We start from the raw sequence: 16,890 nt of genomic DNA, 5'->3' as shown, positions 1-16,890 counted from the left end.
TAGCCCCTATTCTACTTTCATTGAAATATCCGTGCAATTGCACGCCAGATGGAGATAGAATAAGATCTCATGATGGCCACTGCTAGTCTTCTCTACAGAGTGAGTCAACACTTCCAATGGTCATTTTAACAAAACACAACAAAGAGTCACTCTCTCGTCGCCTAGGGTCCGGTCTCCCAGATGCCAACGTATGGTGAGGATATGATTGATCAGTTCACCTTATGCATGCTTATATAGGGTTATGTTATGCAAGCAGTTACATAACATACAGGGTGAATTCTGAAAGTGATGCAATTGAATAACCCGTGCCACCCCAATTGGTTGGAGTGGGATCAAACTACTTGGAGTAGGAGGAATGGACTCTAATCATTGTTGCAAGACCAATCTGATCGCTTTCTAAGCTATGGAAGGACGTAAGTTATGACCGACCTTGTCAAGGAAAAAAATGGAATCAACAGTCGAGCAAAGTTTAAGTTTTATGCTAAATATCTTTAGGAAACGAAATAAGTTGTGAGGCTTCTAGCGACTCTGTTCTGCCCTACTCACAAGTTTTGAGGGAGTTAAAAGCCTTTACAATAATAACAATATGCCTTTATTCAGGCGAGGTTGAGACTATGAAGTCCCCTCTTCCACCTATTGAAGGGCTCCTTGCCACAACATGCTACGAATCCACACCCTGGTTCCTGGCCAAACACCAGATTCGTATGCTGCCTCACCTGTAGTCCGGAGGTCACCCCATCAGATATTTTTGTGCAAGTTAGGATTAAGGCAGCCCTGAAATGAACCCATTCTTCATCCATAGAAGAGATACAAACAGCCATGAAAAAGACCTTACGAGAAGCCTCCGAAGAAACCTCCTTGGGCATGTACTCAGTCACAGCACAGTCGCTGGAAAAAAATGTGCAGAGGCCTAAAGACAGTACTTAATCAATTTCTCATTACTCTAAATTAATGACACAATATCCAGATCACAAAGGAAATATAGTTAATTATTAACCTACACTATTTAATGTCTCTTTAGAAGTGCACCCTATAACATTTATTGAATTAGAAATATAGAGCGGCTGTAAAATATACAAGACCATTTCAATGCACTACTCTCCAGTGTTAGGAAAAATCTGAGAGAGTAAAAAGTTCTCTCTTACCTTTTGGAAATAATCACTAGGATTACCTCTATCAGGAAAAAAACACCTTTTGAAGCTTACCAACATTTATTTCCGAGAAAAATTGATAAGCAAACATTTTCAGGTATACATTCTATCAAAAGGAAGTAAATTTCCACATCAATTCATCAAACAACATCTCTCTATAATGTCATGAAACAGACAGCCATAAAAAGCATCAATTATTCTCCTGAAAACGGATTAAATAAAAGCTGACTGTAAGTTCTTCATTTGAATTCTAGTAGGAAACAGCCACCATATGTCTTGAATATTGAAGTCCACTGATGAATCATCTTAAGGAACAGCCTTCAAGGAGTTTCACAGACATCATATTAGCTGATAGAACAAATAAAAAAAAAGGATTAGTACAAGTATAAGGGCTAATAAAAAAACCATGATAAGAAATTTAAAATAAAAAATGTCCAAAATTTAAGAAATTAGACCAAGGCATTTAAAACATATTAAGTCACAAAGAACACAAATATTAGTAATGTGAGTGAGAGTAAATTATTGAATAAACTGAATAAGAATAGGAAAAAAATAAATATTCAGGCTTACAATTAGATAATGATCAATAAACAAAATTAGTTCACAAATTTGGCATTTAAAGTAATGATTTCTTAATGATTTTAAATAATTAAATAGCCATCCATGAATTCCTAAAAGTCAAAATGTAAAATTCATTTTTGTGTTTCATTGAAACAGCTATAAATTGTTAGGTGTAGACCTAAGCTATTTTTCAAGCTACAGTTTTGGCTTTAGCACTTTGTTGTAACTGTTGCAAGATAAAATAAGTGCCTGTTACGTACGGGACAAGCTGAGTCAACCACTTGTTTGGCTCATTTTATGAAAAATGATATTTCAGCTCAATTAGAATTTTCATAATGCTGTGGTATTTTTTTCATATAACTTAAAAAGTATGCTTCAAGTACATATACTTAACATTATTAAGAAATTTTTTTCAACTAAGTTACAATTTTTTCACCTTTTGTTACGTACGGGACATTGTACACTTCAGGCTAAAAGTTATTGAAAGCAGGCAGAGTTAACATGGTCAAAAACACATTTATCAGAAAAGGTTGTTAAGCCAATTACAATATAAGAAGATCATATGTTTATAAGCATTACTTTCTTGATCAATTAACTTGTATTTGCTTAGCTTAATTATAATACAATTAAGGTATAAAAAAAATTATACAGCTACTTTAATCTTTTTACCATGGTATTATTTAAAAAAAAAGGAGAAAGATACCAGAGTTCATAATTTAAGATCTTTACGGTTAAATTTTCCATCGTCTTTTTTTGTTCAACATTATAGGAGGAGAAATAGCTTTAATCACCTCTGTCTCTCTATTGTATACAATACAATCGGGCAGCGTTGGCCATTTATAATGTTCTGGGGACTGGTGGGTACCATCTGGGGCACAGCTAGGAATTAAGGCTAGAGGAGGTTTTAGGGGCGACTAATAGTGGGGATCTGGGGGGTATGGAATACCTGCCAGGGCAAGCAGGAGGTACGGGGACCCTCCCCCAGAAATTTTTTAAGATAAATGGTTCAAAATGGGGAGTTTTACAGCTTTCTGAGGGATATTTTATTAATCCTTACACTTTTCTATAAGTAATATTAATCCAATTAACTAATTTAGATTTGGGGGGTGATTATGCCCCAAAAACCTCCCCCCCCCCCCTCGCTGTGCCACTAGGTACCATGACTGTAACTTACAGTTGCTTCTGTGAGACAATTTCTGTGATTTTGCCTCAAAATAAATTGCCATTATATTGCACTAGAACCCACTGACCTCTGAATTCTGTCTTCACTTTAACAAACAGGTCTAAATTCAAGTTGATATCTTTAAAATGTTTCTCTCCTGAAAAACTTTCATTTGTATTGCATATCACGTGAAAGCTAAGGATATCTGGTGCTGCTTCAACATTGTCTCAATGCTTTACTTTGATGATGGTATCATTTATATAATCTTCTCCAGCATAATATGCCTTGAACAAACAAATATTGAACAACAATACAATAAAACTTGTCTTTGAACAAACTACTGAAGATTCTGATGCAAAATCCTTGGCAGATTGAATAGAGCATCATTTTCATCCTCACTACTCTTAACATTCAGTCAGTTCTCTAAAATTGCATTCAGGAGAACTGATGTGAGCTTGATTTTTTAGCTTAAGTTTGCCTGCTATTCACTGTCATTTTTTCCCTTTCATACTTTTTCTTTGTCGGTAATATTTTCTCTCCGCTTTTTTCTTAATTAATTTATCCTCTTACTTCTTTTTAAGAACCCATCATGATCACTTGCATTTAGTTTACTTTGCATTTTGTTTACTCTAGCAACAGCAGTTGCCTAAGGTTTTTCCACCACCATTTAAATTCTGAAAAAGCATTAAATTTCTTATCTTCAAAGTTTCAGGCATTACTCAGTGGTGCTTATGTAAACTTACTTAAATAAAAATACTTCATGTAGTCCACATTGTTTATTTTCTGACCTTGATTCCCTCCTAGTAATCGGTCACAAAAATAACATATGCTATAATCACTCACGCACTGAAACATGTATTACGTGTTGGCTAAAGGCGACTGTAAATTCTAGTATCACCAAACATCTAATCGAGAACAACTATCCCAGTGATTTCACATCTGAGATCTACCACACACTGAGACAAAAGAAATTAAGTCCCCACTTTTTGTCATGAAGAACTGGAGATTATTGAGGTGACAAAATCAAATGAAACGCAGGAATTAAACAGTCATGTTTTACCATTTCATTCACCTTACTTTTTCTAACCTTTTCTACCCGCCCTCTATGCACCTAAAATTTTACTTGTTCTTCTGTTTACTACAATGCATACTTTCAACCACAGCACCTACTCCTCTGCCACTTTGTCATTTCATGACATAAACTTAATACCTGGCCCTTCTATTAACTGATGCCAAACTCCCCAACCCTGAATGCCCAGAGCACAATTTTAAATTTAAATTACTGTAGGCCTAGACTTTTCTGGCCTAAATGTAAATAACGCTTCATTTTATGCTTTAGAATTAAATATTACCAAAATTTAGTAATGATATGACATAGTGAATTCATTTTTATGTATATTGCATATTATGTTGTGAAGTGTCCCGTACGTAACGTTACATACGGGACAGAAAGAAATTGAACATTAGGGTATGTTTAAATTTTATTATTTTTTCACAACATCATAACCATTTAGTTTGACACAAAACCAGTTTAGAAAATTGTATTTTGAGTAGCTGTTTGTCAAGAAACTTTGTGAAAAAATAAATTTATATATTTTATGTTACGTACGGGACAAAGAAACAATCTACTTTTAAACACTGTATTTTACCATTATACTATCGCAAAATTAATATAATTTTGTGATAGAAACTCTTATACTGTACTATATTTTGATATTATAATTACCAAGACACATAAAAATAGCATTTAGTCAAGCATTGATATGGCAACACAACCTATGAAAATGGCAATTTTTGAACAGCTGATGAAGAGACGACTTTGAACCTAGGTTACCTACATATTTAAACATATTTGACTAAAATTCCTAGTAAATACTCATAATATAACCTTATGAGAAGACAATCATGACACAATAAGTTAAATATAAAAAAATATTTTTATTTCCAAAAGTTACCTATTTTCATGGAATGGCCCATTAGAGGGGCCATTCCATGAAAATAGGTAACTTTAGTTAGTAGATAGTACATATTACCAAAAGTTCTCCAGGAGTGTAAGTCAAGTCGTAGTTCACAAAGGTCATATGGAGGTTGTTAGTATGAAGAAAATTTTAAGAACCAAGGTTTGGAGGAAAAGTATGCAAAAAGATGTTGAACAGTGGTGTAGATCCTGCCATGAATGTCAGTTAGTGGCTAGGAGTGACCCACTAGAACCAATAGTACGATCTGAATTGCCATGTCAACCATTGTAAGTTTGTATTTCCTTGGCCCCTAACCATCAGGGGGCAATTTGTTGATAGTGTTAGATTTGCACAGTCCTTATTTGTCTAAAGGCTTGTTCGCACGGTATGGTTTGCTAAAATCTATTTCATCAGATAATGGACCACCATTTAAAGATGCAGGATTTCAGAGGTTTCTGAAAGATTTAAATATTATCCATCATTTTTCTACACCATATTGGCCCCAGGCAAATGGAGCGGTAGAATGCCAAAACAGGAACATTATGAAAAGATTAAGGATTGCTGGTGCATAAAAGATAAGTTGGATAGAGGAACTTCTGATATACCTATCCTCATATTGAGCCACTCCCCACTTGGTAACAGGTTGCCCACCAGCAGCGTTGTTTTTAGGATGCAAGATTTGGTAAAAAAATTCCTGATTTACAGTTATGTATGCAGGTGAACCTGATATTAGCTGTAATAATTAGAGACAGGGAGTTAATGTTGAAAGATGATGGTAAATTGTATGCTCATTTAAACTGTCTTGCAAAGCCTAGTCTTGTGGAACCAGGGGATGTGGTGTTAATGAAACAAGCTTGGGAAAACAAACTATCCACTCCCTTTAGACAAGATCCTGTGACCATTATAGAATCTAATGGAAATTCGGAGTTGATTTATGATAATCAAGGGAAACCTCATAGAAGGAATACTTCTCATGCTAAACCATATCTTCAGAGGGAACAAGAGAATGGGAATAAGGAAGAGAACTACAATGAGCTAACACCAAGGGAGGATATAGTACAGTTGAGGACCAAAAATACGGAATCCAGAAACCCAAAAAAAACCAGAAATCTAAAATGTTTGAAAATTCTTCTGCATAGGGTTTCGACTAGACACCTCGTGGCACTGGCCTCTGAGCCTTGTTCTGGGACGAGTAGGATGTTAGCACACTCTGTAAACATACACTAACAACCTGGGCACTTAGGGATCTCAAATATCAAGCACAAGAGCCTGAACATATTTATAAATTAATTAATTAACAAAACATACCATGAAGACCAGAAATCCAGAAACCCTTTGGTCCCAAGCTTTCCGGATTTGAGGTCCTCAACTGTAGATGGAGGAAAGAATTTGCAACCTAATCCTGTGATGGCAGGAAACAATTACAGGAAAACAGGATACTCTCCAGGAGAGATGAGGTCAATGAGAGAATGTAATAAATCTAGTTCTTTGCAGTATTATAAAATGTAGATCACTGAATAACTAGTATTTATTTATTACTTATTTACTGAACACTCAGTATTTAACATGCGCTGATTATTTAACATATGCCAAGCTTGTAAAAAGACTTTTGATTTATCTGGAATGAAGAATGTTATTTTGGTTTATAAGTGAATTGGTGTAGTAAGTGTCAGGATTTGCATTTGTTTTTGTTCAAGACTTTACGTTTATGTAAGGGTAAGAATGTCTCTTAAAGGAGAAAAGGGATGTTGAGTCCTAAGGTTTGCCACCATGCTCAGAAGTTGGGAATGAGAGTTCTGGTGTAAGAGTGATGAACAATAAAGATGGCGAGATGTAAGGTGTGCTTACACATCGTTGATACATACTCTAATAGGTGATTGATCACCCAAGCTTGGTAGTACATATACTAACTTTTATGTTATGCTTGATGGTCTAAACTACCTAAACCTCACACAGATGTTGGACATTGAAGTTGTAAAAATTATCCATAAAATAAAACTTGGGCTCATGTCACCTTACTTAAATTAATAAACAATAATAGTGATATTCATAAATATGAGAGCAAAATTTTCATATTACTTCTCTGAGTAAATCGGGACACAAATGTTCAAAAGAACAAGCTCAGATCAGACATCAATATACATTTACATATTTTCAAATTTACTCACATTGCTGGAAGGCGGCTGTATTTCTCTTGAGGACATACAGTATATTTGGATCTGAGGGTCTACATCATTCTTTGTATCTAAATGTTCGACTCCTCCAGACAGTATTATTAGGTTTCATCTCCCAAAATTACTTCACATTAAATTACATTCACAAAGTTTCATGCTTCACTGGTTTTATATATCAGTTAATCCTGGGGAAAAATAAAGAATAATTAGTTCTCAAAGCCACTTACAGATCCAACATCAATATGCATTCATGTATTTTCAAATAGTAGCACGGTTAGACAGAAATTGTTCATGAAACATGCAGGATGTGTAAGGCTTGTCAGCAACTGGCTAGTTAGTAGGCCATTTATGACTTGGCAGTGAAAGATGGCCAATTTCTCTTGATTATCCAGATAATTTGCACTGAACCGAATCGATAAATCTCAGCAATTGTAGAAGCAGATCAAATTGATAAACCTCGACATCCAATTATTTCCAGAAAATTTATTGCAAGGCATTTATTAAATAACTATTTCAATTTGTTAATTCACGCATCTGGTCTTTATAAGCTCCCGAGTAAAACAGTCATTGGTTCCGGTCATTGATTATAATTAATTGTAATTCCCAAAATATCATATCATAGTAGAACGTAGAACACTTCGAAATGGCAGAGCAAAAATGAAGTTAATTACGTTAAACGCAAAATCAACCAAAGGAAATTCTTGTGCGCGACATTGCGAGATACCTGTCACGCTTTATCTATGAATCCTACATAAAAAGTTAATGTTTGTCTGTGTCTGTCATACGAAAATCATCATATAAATGTGGTTTTTATGCGATCGAGCTAAAATAACGTAAAAGAATATTTATCGGTTGTTTAAATTGCAATGCATTTAGATTCTTCAAGACTATTAACCCTGCAAGGCACTAATATACGCTAAAAATAGAGGCCAAGATAGAGAAAAAATACACTTATTTGCGGTGTGTAGTAGGATACGATCGAGGAGTACTCCTCTCTGCTACCATGAACAAAACTTATGAACCTTGTGACGAAGAGAAATAAACAATAGCATTTTCACGCACAACGGCCAACTTCAATGCACAAAGAATTAGGCAAATTCTCTAACTCATCTCCGAACTGCTCAAAATCAAAGGGCTTCTCAGCTAGTAATGTATATAAACAAGAAACCCAAACCAAAACATCAGGTCCATTCCAGATAAAAAAACTTAAAAATAACTTTTCAAGAGTTTGATTCTACTTCCGATAGAGCAAAACAATGTTTAAAAAATATCAAATTTAAATGCGAATACTCACTGTGCCATGCGATGGACAGTAGGCGGCACACATTACTTACAAAATTAAAATTAACGTGTCCACCACATTCTGCCATCTTGGAATAAGGTCGGCTAAAAATGTTGAGCGGGATAGGTGTTTCATTTCCGACAAATGCTGTAATATGGACACGCAGTTGAAACATTTGCATTGTTATTAAACTTAATTGCTAAGATTAGTGACACTTCGGGCCTTCACCGTTATCATAACTTAGGTACCATGCACAAGAAACAACTTATTCAAAAATGCAACATGTAAACATTCAGAGTACTTACCGCCGCCTTCCACAAATGGGAGTTTATAATGCCCAGTTTGGAATTTTATTTCTTCTTAGCATTATATACCCACTTAAAACCACGCACAAAAACGATCCCTTGTCGTAAGCCATGGTGTTCACAGGTAAGTAAACGGGATCCCACTACGAGCGAGGGCACGGGATTTGTTTCAAGTCACTACTCCTGAACCATCGCTGACTTTTCTGAGCTAATAGCACCACTTTCTAGCCACTACACTCAGTTTCGTACTGTCAAAAAATGAAACCTCCAGAAGGCCTCCTTACCACTGAAAAAATGGAAAAAAACACCACAAGTCAGCGTTTCGCCTATACTCGCCATGTTAATTTTCCTACCACTAGAAACCCTGGGCACCCTCGCGCTACCACTCGTTCAACAGAGGAACTATTTGGTGTCGGAAGATTGAGGCAACAGCGCCCCCTACCGATTTCAATGAGAACCTCTTGGAAGATTAGTAACCAGTATACAAGGGCCATGGTACTATCATTTGCAAAAGTCTTGCAACAAATCGAGCGGCGCCACTTTCGCTCCATTGTCGATTTCTGGCCACCATTAAGATTGAATGATCACTATCTATGTATGAATCTTCATGGTAGCTCGGGAACGACTCACGAACGGGTCATCGTGACACGGGAGTGAGACGTAGGAAATCATTACGATGTTCAGTTGAGTAAACGTGCGTAGATGTTGTTAAGTCGTCGCGGCGTTTGAGATTATTTTTGTACCCGTAGTTGACTGGAGTAGATAATTGAAAATATTTACCCGTTAAAAGAGTGGTGAGAGTTACCTATGACGCCTGGCTTCCAATGGTAAACCCCATAAGGACGGCTGGGGGCACGATTTCGCCATTAGGAACACGGAAATCAACTCGCTCGTAACCCTTTTTTTAGGGATTCAACGTCGTTCAGGAGACTTTATATTAAGTTGTTGAAATATTTGTTCGATATAGAAGAATTAATAAATGAAAAAAAATTAACTGACAATTTTCCGAAAAAAAACACGACTCTGTCGTCTCCACCATATATAATTGATTGGCATTAAATAGTTCTTTACGTCAGCTAATAGGTCCTGCACCTCGTCCTGCCCTACATCTTTATCCCAACTTTACCAGCCAGGGATGAGGAAGTAGGTTACCTGGAGTAAAACTTGCAGGCCGTAAGTGATTCTCACGTACTTCCAAAATAATGAAAATAGGGCCAATTTGTAGCCCTATCATATATACATGTTGATGCCACAATTTGCTTGAAGAAAATACGCACTAGAAAAATAGTTGATAAACACCTCAAGATAAGCCTTTCCTATATTTAAAAATAAGCGCCGTGGTGCGTGCACGATTAAGGATTACCATTACATAGGTAATTCGTAGGATTGTACTTAGTAGATCAGCTAGTCTCACATTCTGTCCCTTTCCAACAAAATTACTGGATTAAAAAAACACTGATTGTAGAATACTGAAGCCTAAAGTTTAAAAGTAAAATTCTTCACTTAATTTATATCTTTTTCTATCTCTAAGAAAAATTTCCGTCACTGCTCATTTACGAAACGAAAAAGGGTAAAATTGTTCTGAAAAACTTTACTGGCGAAATTAACTTGGTAGGAAATGGCGACAAGTTGATGACAAATAGGCAGCATACAACATAGGCGGGCAGCATAATCGCTGCAAAATATCATTCATAATTTTCTTTTTAATAAGATAAAATTGATCTATTTAAGAAATTTCGTATATGGAACCTTAGATTATTACGATAGTTCTCATTCCAAAGGTTAATAATGTTGAGCAGTTACGGACCTGTAAAGGAAACCATATAGCACTAGGAATTACATTCACCAGTGATTCTGATTGGAGTTCCTTCAAGAAAACGCAATTGATTCGTCCTACCGCACTAACTACGTATGATTCCCGTCGCACGGTCATTTAAATTAGAAATTGTTGCAAAAAATGCTCAAATTCAACAGCTGGTACCCTCTTAACATAAATTTCAAAAATAAAAAAACTTTAAAATAAAATACGGCTGTGCGGAGGAAAAAAATTTCGGCCTCGAGAAAGACTTGAACGCGGAATCCTCCTATTACCAGCCCGACTCGTTATCCACTGAGCTATTTCTATCTCAAGGTCGCTAGATCGCAATTTTGAGTATTTGTTGTTATTGTAACACTGAGCTGCTTCATGTGTTTCTCCTACGGCTTCTCACTTGAACGAATTTGATCAAAATAATCACTTTCTCGGTATATTAGTCTTTTATTCGTTTATATGATTATAACTTGAGCACGGAGGCTTTCGCATACTCTATGTTTCGGCTGGTTAGTATATACAATAGGAATATAATGATGTTGTCGCCTGCGACTTCGGTATGGTGTCGTCTTTATAAGTTATTATTATTTGTTATTATGTTTCAAAATCGGTACTTGTATTTCTAATGAAGCAAGCGTATACATTCATTACAAACAGAAATTCTGTTAGGATTTGCTTACGTCCTTCTTACTCGACTTGAAAGGTTTTATGAAATGAGCTGCAGTTCCACTGATGCCTTAAACATAAAACGTATGGCCAACAAACACATTTCCTAATACAACGTAACCTACTTAATGCAAGTAGATAATTCAATTAATAATGGTAAGTAAGTATCCTACATAATCCCGGATTCATCAGTGTATATGTAAATGATTGCATCTAAATAAGATAACTTAATCATCAACGACATAGCAGCTTAGAGTTATTATTCGCATTCACACTAATTCAGCAGTAGAACATATTATCAAACAATACCTGTTGAAATCCGACAATCATTAAAAATGGGACTTTTAGCTGGAATTAAGTTTTCCTCGTCATACTTTGAATAAGTGGAAAGGAATACATCTTTACCGATTGACGGACGTCGGAGAACTCTGTTATTACTTACGCAACGATTAATGCCGATCAGCTTAACTAATTCATATTTTACGTGTTTGCTCAGATATTTATATGATGAAACACTGGGAATTTCAAAGCTGCCTCGTATCATATGTCGTATATATTGTATTAAAACATCAACCCGAGTCGATAGATGTAAACAAAAGTCTACCATGTTCACAGTGAACGACTCGTGATTTCCAGCTCTCTGAAAAGAGCTGAGATCACTCAAAAAGAGCCAAGCTACCAACTTTTTAAAATCTCTCCGATGAATTACCTTCGATCTTTACTACTGCATTAGTTGCTACAATGTGTTTGGGGGAATATCATGAACATTAATTTCACTTAAATGGAAGCGGTCAAATCCTGAGACTGAAAAGGATGACAAAATACCTCAACCACCCAATGACCCGTTCTCCATGCATTGAACCATGAAGACTAGTATTGGATTGTTGCATACACCCGAAAACCATACAATTTCCGGGCACAATCTTTGTGGAGCGAAAGTGGCGCCGCTCGATTTGTTGCAAGACTTTTGCAAATGATAGTACGTCCACATGTATACCAAGCCTCCGTTCGGAACGATTCAAATTTTTGAGTGTTGGCAATGAACGCTGCGAAAAAGTGAAGAAAAAGATGACACACGATATTAAATGCGTACTTGTTTACATGTTTCTGGCGACTGGGTTTTCGTGTTGTATTTTGCTAAGATTTATTAAGCTGTATTTTCTCGTTTTCTCATATTATGTGCAAATGTAAATGAATACTGCGTCATTGAAAGCTTTTCACCACTAGCTTTTTTGTACGTTAATGACTGAGTTGGCTGAATAAAAGCTCACTTTTAATTAGCTTCGTGTATTGGTAATGCCCTTCGATGTTCCCAGCGAAGTAAATATTCAAATGCTGATATTTTCACGTCATTTATGATAATTTTCTATGATTAACTGCATACGGTTGTTTGGACTACATGTTAGTCGAAGTTTGATGGTGTACGTTCATTGAAGGTGGGTGAAATAGTGAAATTCTCTCGCGTTAACTTGAAACTAGTGGTTGTCTCAGTTGGACGCATATTTTGAATGAGGCATGGGTGTTTGTTGAATTCTTTTGTGCTTACCAATATTTTAATTCTTGGAATGTGGACCCAGGAAACGGTGATTTCAGGAAAATTTTTGAAAAATTACATGCCTGAAAATGCATTTTACATCATTTTGGCACTTAAAATTTATCTTTTAGCAGATGCAGTTATAATATATCAAATCCAGAAAAGATTCTCAAACAATTTTTTAATTTCTCTGAGGCTTCGGGGGGGGGGGGGAATATATCCCCTCATCCCCACCCCCATAGTTATGCCACTACCTGAGTGTAACCTATATTATTACCTCTATTTATTATATCAGGTGTAAAGTCTCTAAATAGGCTGACTTTCCCAAGTGACTTAAAGAAATTTAAAACATCATTTCCTCCCCATATATCATGATGATGAGATATTTCAGATGAGCAGACTACAGGATTGAGAAAATTAAGGTAAGTGCCCCAAACAGTGAATGAATACAGCAAATACTTGGGTGGGTTTGATAAGGAAGATGCTGCTTCGATCATAGGTGGATTCAGGGAGGTATGGGGGCACGTCCCCCCTGCAGATGCTTAAAAGCCATGGTTGCTCAAGTTTTAGGTAAGATTTAAGCATGGAACTGGAGAATGAAATCAACATTTACGGAAACTGTAACAGCTCCTTATTGGTTTTTCAAATTATTTGCTTGAAAAAATATTATTTTCCTCAAAGAAATTTGCGATTTTTGCTTTTATGGGGTGGGGGGGGGGGGGAATCGCTGGGTACGCCCATGTCTCGAAATAGGAAGTTTCTCTGAGGTGATTCCGTACGAGTTGGTATATCTTTTGTTCTTCCCAGCTTCATTTCACCCAAACCGCCATAGGGTTTATAGTATTTATGCGAAACGTCATGACTTAAGGTCGTTTTGAACGGGGGACGTAATTGCGCAGGTTGGATCTGTAATTTCTCATTATGGCATGCAATTGCTTGAATGCATTAAGCATTCTCGCATTAGTTTTAAAGGCCTGGTTACACGATACATTGACACGTTCGGGTTAATGTCTAAATGTATGAACGCGTGAATGGACACGAAAATGCACCGTGTAACCACCCAGCTTGTGCGAATGCATGCATAGAAAATAGAACCTGTTCTAATTTGGTTTATGCATTCGTACATGTACCGTTCCGGTCCACAAAAATCATTCACGTAAACAGACATTAACTTGTACGTGTTAATGTACCGAGTAACCAGGCCTTAAAAATTCACCGCTTTAAACAACACAATTTTGACTGCGACTTCGTACACACGTCAGATAGTGCGATTATTTGCCCCGTGTAAATGGCTTTTCAAGATTCTCTCAGGTTAATTTTGCTCGTGGGAGAGAAAGATTTGCCAAGCAAATCTCGAATGCGGAGCGAAAGTAGTCTTCGTAATCTTGAGTTACTTTCAAATGCTCCGCCACTAACTGCTCTCCACATGACGTCATGCGCAGAACGGTCTCATTTTCGTCCTCGGGAACGACCTACCTGATATATTAGTATCATGTTCTCTCGCGTTAACTTGAAACTAGTGGTTGTCTCAGTTGGACGCATATTTTGAATGAGGCATGGGTGTTTGTTGAATTCTTTTGTGCTTACCAATATTTTAATTCTTGGAATGTTGACCTAAGGGGTTATATATTCTAGAGAAATGGACGAGAATGTACAGTCAAGAATATCTATATCATCAAAACCAATGAATGAATGGCCACGCAATGAAACATGTTGAATGTGAGAATGGACTTATATCAATAAATATCTCTTTGTCTACTTTAAAAGATGCCTCGACATATGTGAATACCTAACCAGAGTATCCATTCACGAATTTTGCAGTAGAAAATGTCTGTGATGCTGTGTAAATAACATTTCATAACAATCCTACATCCTCGAGGAAACATTGCTTTGCTGCTGATAATATGGCTATGAAGGAAAGTACGTTTTACTTTTTATTGCTGCCTTTCATGACGAGATCTTATATCATCATTGTAAACATGCAAATGCATAGTCGAAAAACGAAACAGAAACTCGACTCTAGTTTCACAATCACAGAAACATGTTAAGCGTGATATGGAGGCATACGGAAAGAGTACATTAAGCAAATATTGAATGAAAACGCTTAAAATGCAATACAAGGTGTAGAAACTAGTATTTGGCTGGCCAAACGATATGAAAATCAAGTCTTTGTTTACGAAGGCTATTGACGCCAATGTATAAACAAAATTTTGCTATCATATTCAAGTATCTTTAAGGAAAATTCTAGAATATGAACGTATAAATAACCTAAGAACTTAACAATTAACTTGTATATAAAATCAACATAAATTATGCCAACCTGTTCAACCACTTACTGTAATTATCACACGACCGATAGAGTTAAACTTCAAAATATAAGAATTGGGTCATCTCCATCAATACCGACTCGATGTATATTCAGGGAAAAGACATATATTACTTGTCTGGTTATTTCTTGAAACGCGCCAGTTTGCTGCTGTGTTCTCACCAAAAAATTAGTTCATATTCATTTCCGTAACCCAAATATCTTCATATTTCAACTTCAATAACAGCCGGTGCAGCCATATTTATTCATCCGTAAAGGACACTTTAGCCCTAAAGTGAGCTCCGGTTGGGCACTTTACGGTAAAGTGACGATTCGGCCATTTTTCCTCTAAAGTGGCGTTTATGAAACGGAAAAAGCAGACTTTAGCCCGGCTAAAGTATACTTTAGCCTAAAGTGCCGTCTATGAATCGCACCCTAAATCTCAAATTATTCCTTTGGTGATTAGGCAAGCATCGTTATAAAATAGCCTTTAACGGTAATAATGGTACTTCCGGAAATTATTCACCCTGTTCAACGATTAAATATGCCGCCTATTCTATACCCGCAAAACGTCCCTAGGATAGAATCATTTTTTTAGGTTTGCTGTGCCCTGCCATTATTATTATCACTTGATCGAGACTCAGGAGATTAAAAACATTAAAGCCGATGTCCCACGGTCAAATTTGCGTCAAAATATTTTGATCAAAATTTGATGCAACTGACGCGCACCCTGTCCCACGGTCAAAATTTTGTCCAACTGGCTTTTGGTCCTATCGTTTGTACCGTAGCCTACGTTATATACAAGGCCGTCCAACGTCGGGAAAAGGCTGGGACAGCGCACGTAGTTGAGTCTTCGGCCGGTAGAGGCGCTCTTTTGAGAACATGAATTACATGAGATCTTACGGGAAATAGCAACGGAAATGATGAAATTACGTTATTTTTATCTTAAGAGAGGCTCTAAATTCTTTCTAATACTTGTAAATCTACATAATACCCAGCAAGCCACCTTTAGGGTGTTTGGCAGGGGAAAATAATGAAGAATGAGAAAAAGCGAGGATATTTATTTTAAGGAGGTCTCGAGAAAATTAGTCCTAAGGCGATTGGTTTTGGACCCTATTGCAAAATATTTTTCGATGGAAATGATTACTCACTAACCAAAACTTACCAAATATACAAGAATTGCCATGAGAAAAAAATCTCCTGAACCGGGAATCGAACTGCGGTCATACCGCCATGCGCGTCTTTAGGGCAGGGTTGAGACTCTTAACCGGTCGTGAAGGGGCAATAACTAGGACTTTTTTCAGGGGGTGCAACGATCAGTTTGCCACTAACCCTCCCGTGATCCCCTTCTCTCTTCCACCCCTAAAATATAATACCTCTGTAATCCATTTTTTTTATTGTGCGTTAGTTGAAATTACTCGCCGTATGTATGCTGTGAAGAACTTTTATTAATATTAGTTTAAATGATTTTTAATTATTTTGCCTAACTAATTTAATTATGAAAGTTAAATAACTTTTCTAATAAATGTTTCAAAATTTTCTGCTCCCCTCTCTAAATCTTCGCCAGAGGCACACGCCCCCCTGCAACGCCCTAGCTCCAGGGTTCGGGGATTTTGAAAGTTAGGATTTTCCAGACTCAAAAACGGCTGTTTTAGACTAATTCATTGATAAAAAAGACACTATATTATGCAGGCGTAGTAGATCGTTTTACCAATGCCAAAGCGTTAAAATAGGCCCTATAAGGTTAAAAATAATTTGTATTTTGACTCGTTATAGTTGGTAAATTTGCCGGAAAATTTTGCTATCTGCTTTACGTCAAAGTAGTGACATATGAAAATTTCAATTTTTATCTATAGCGTATGTTACGACTCCTAAGCATCTCCCCTCCCCATGGATCCGCCACTCTCATCTTGTACCATGAGCCTCGGAACAATTTCCATGGGAATCAAAGAAAGTCTGCTCAGTGGCCTGGAAATCCAAGA

At 36.6% G+C, this 16,890-nt stretch overlaps 1 long non-coding RNA gene across 1 annotated transcript; it reads right to left on the bottom strand.

Annotated features, from left to right (window-relative positions):
• Positions 1–690: 690 nt before the first annotated feature.
• Positions 691–7,831, bottom strand: LOC124164165. Its single transcript, XR_006865974.1, has 2 exons — positions 7,001–7,831; positions 691–1,499 (listed from the first exon to the last, which is right to left on the bottom strand). It is a non-coding gene; the product is annotated as an uncharacterized LOC124164165 (long non-coding RNA).
• Between the last annotated feature and the right edge of the window lie 9,059 nt (positions 7,832–16,890).

This window comes from Ischnura elegans, chromosome 8 (genome assembly GCF_921293095.1).
Source record: "Ischnura elegans chromosome 8, ioIscEleg1.1, whole genome shotgun sequence".
In the NCBI taxonomy this organism is placed as follows: domain Eukaryota; kingdom Metazoa; phylum Arthropoda; class Insecta; order Odonata; family Coenagrionidae; genus Ischnura; species Ischnura elegans.
This window is presented reverse-complemented; position numbering and strand designations above follow the sequence as displayed.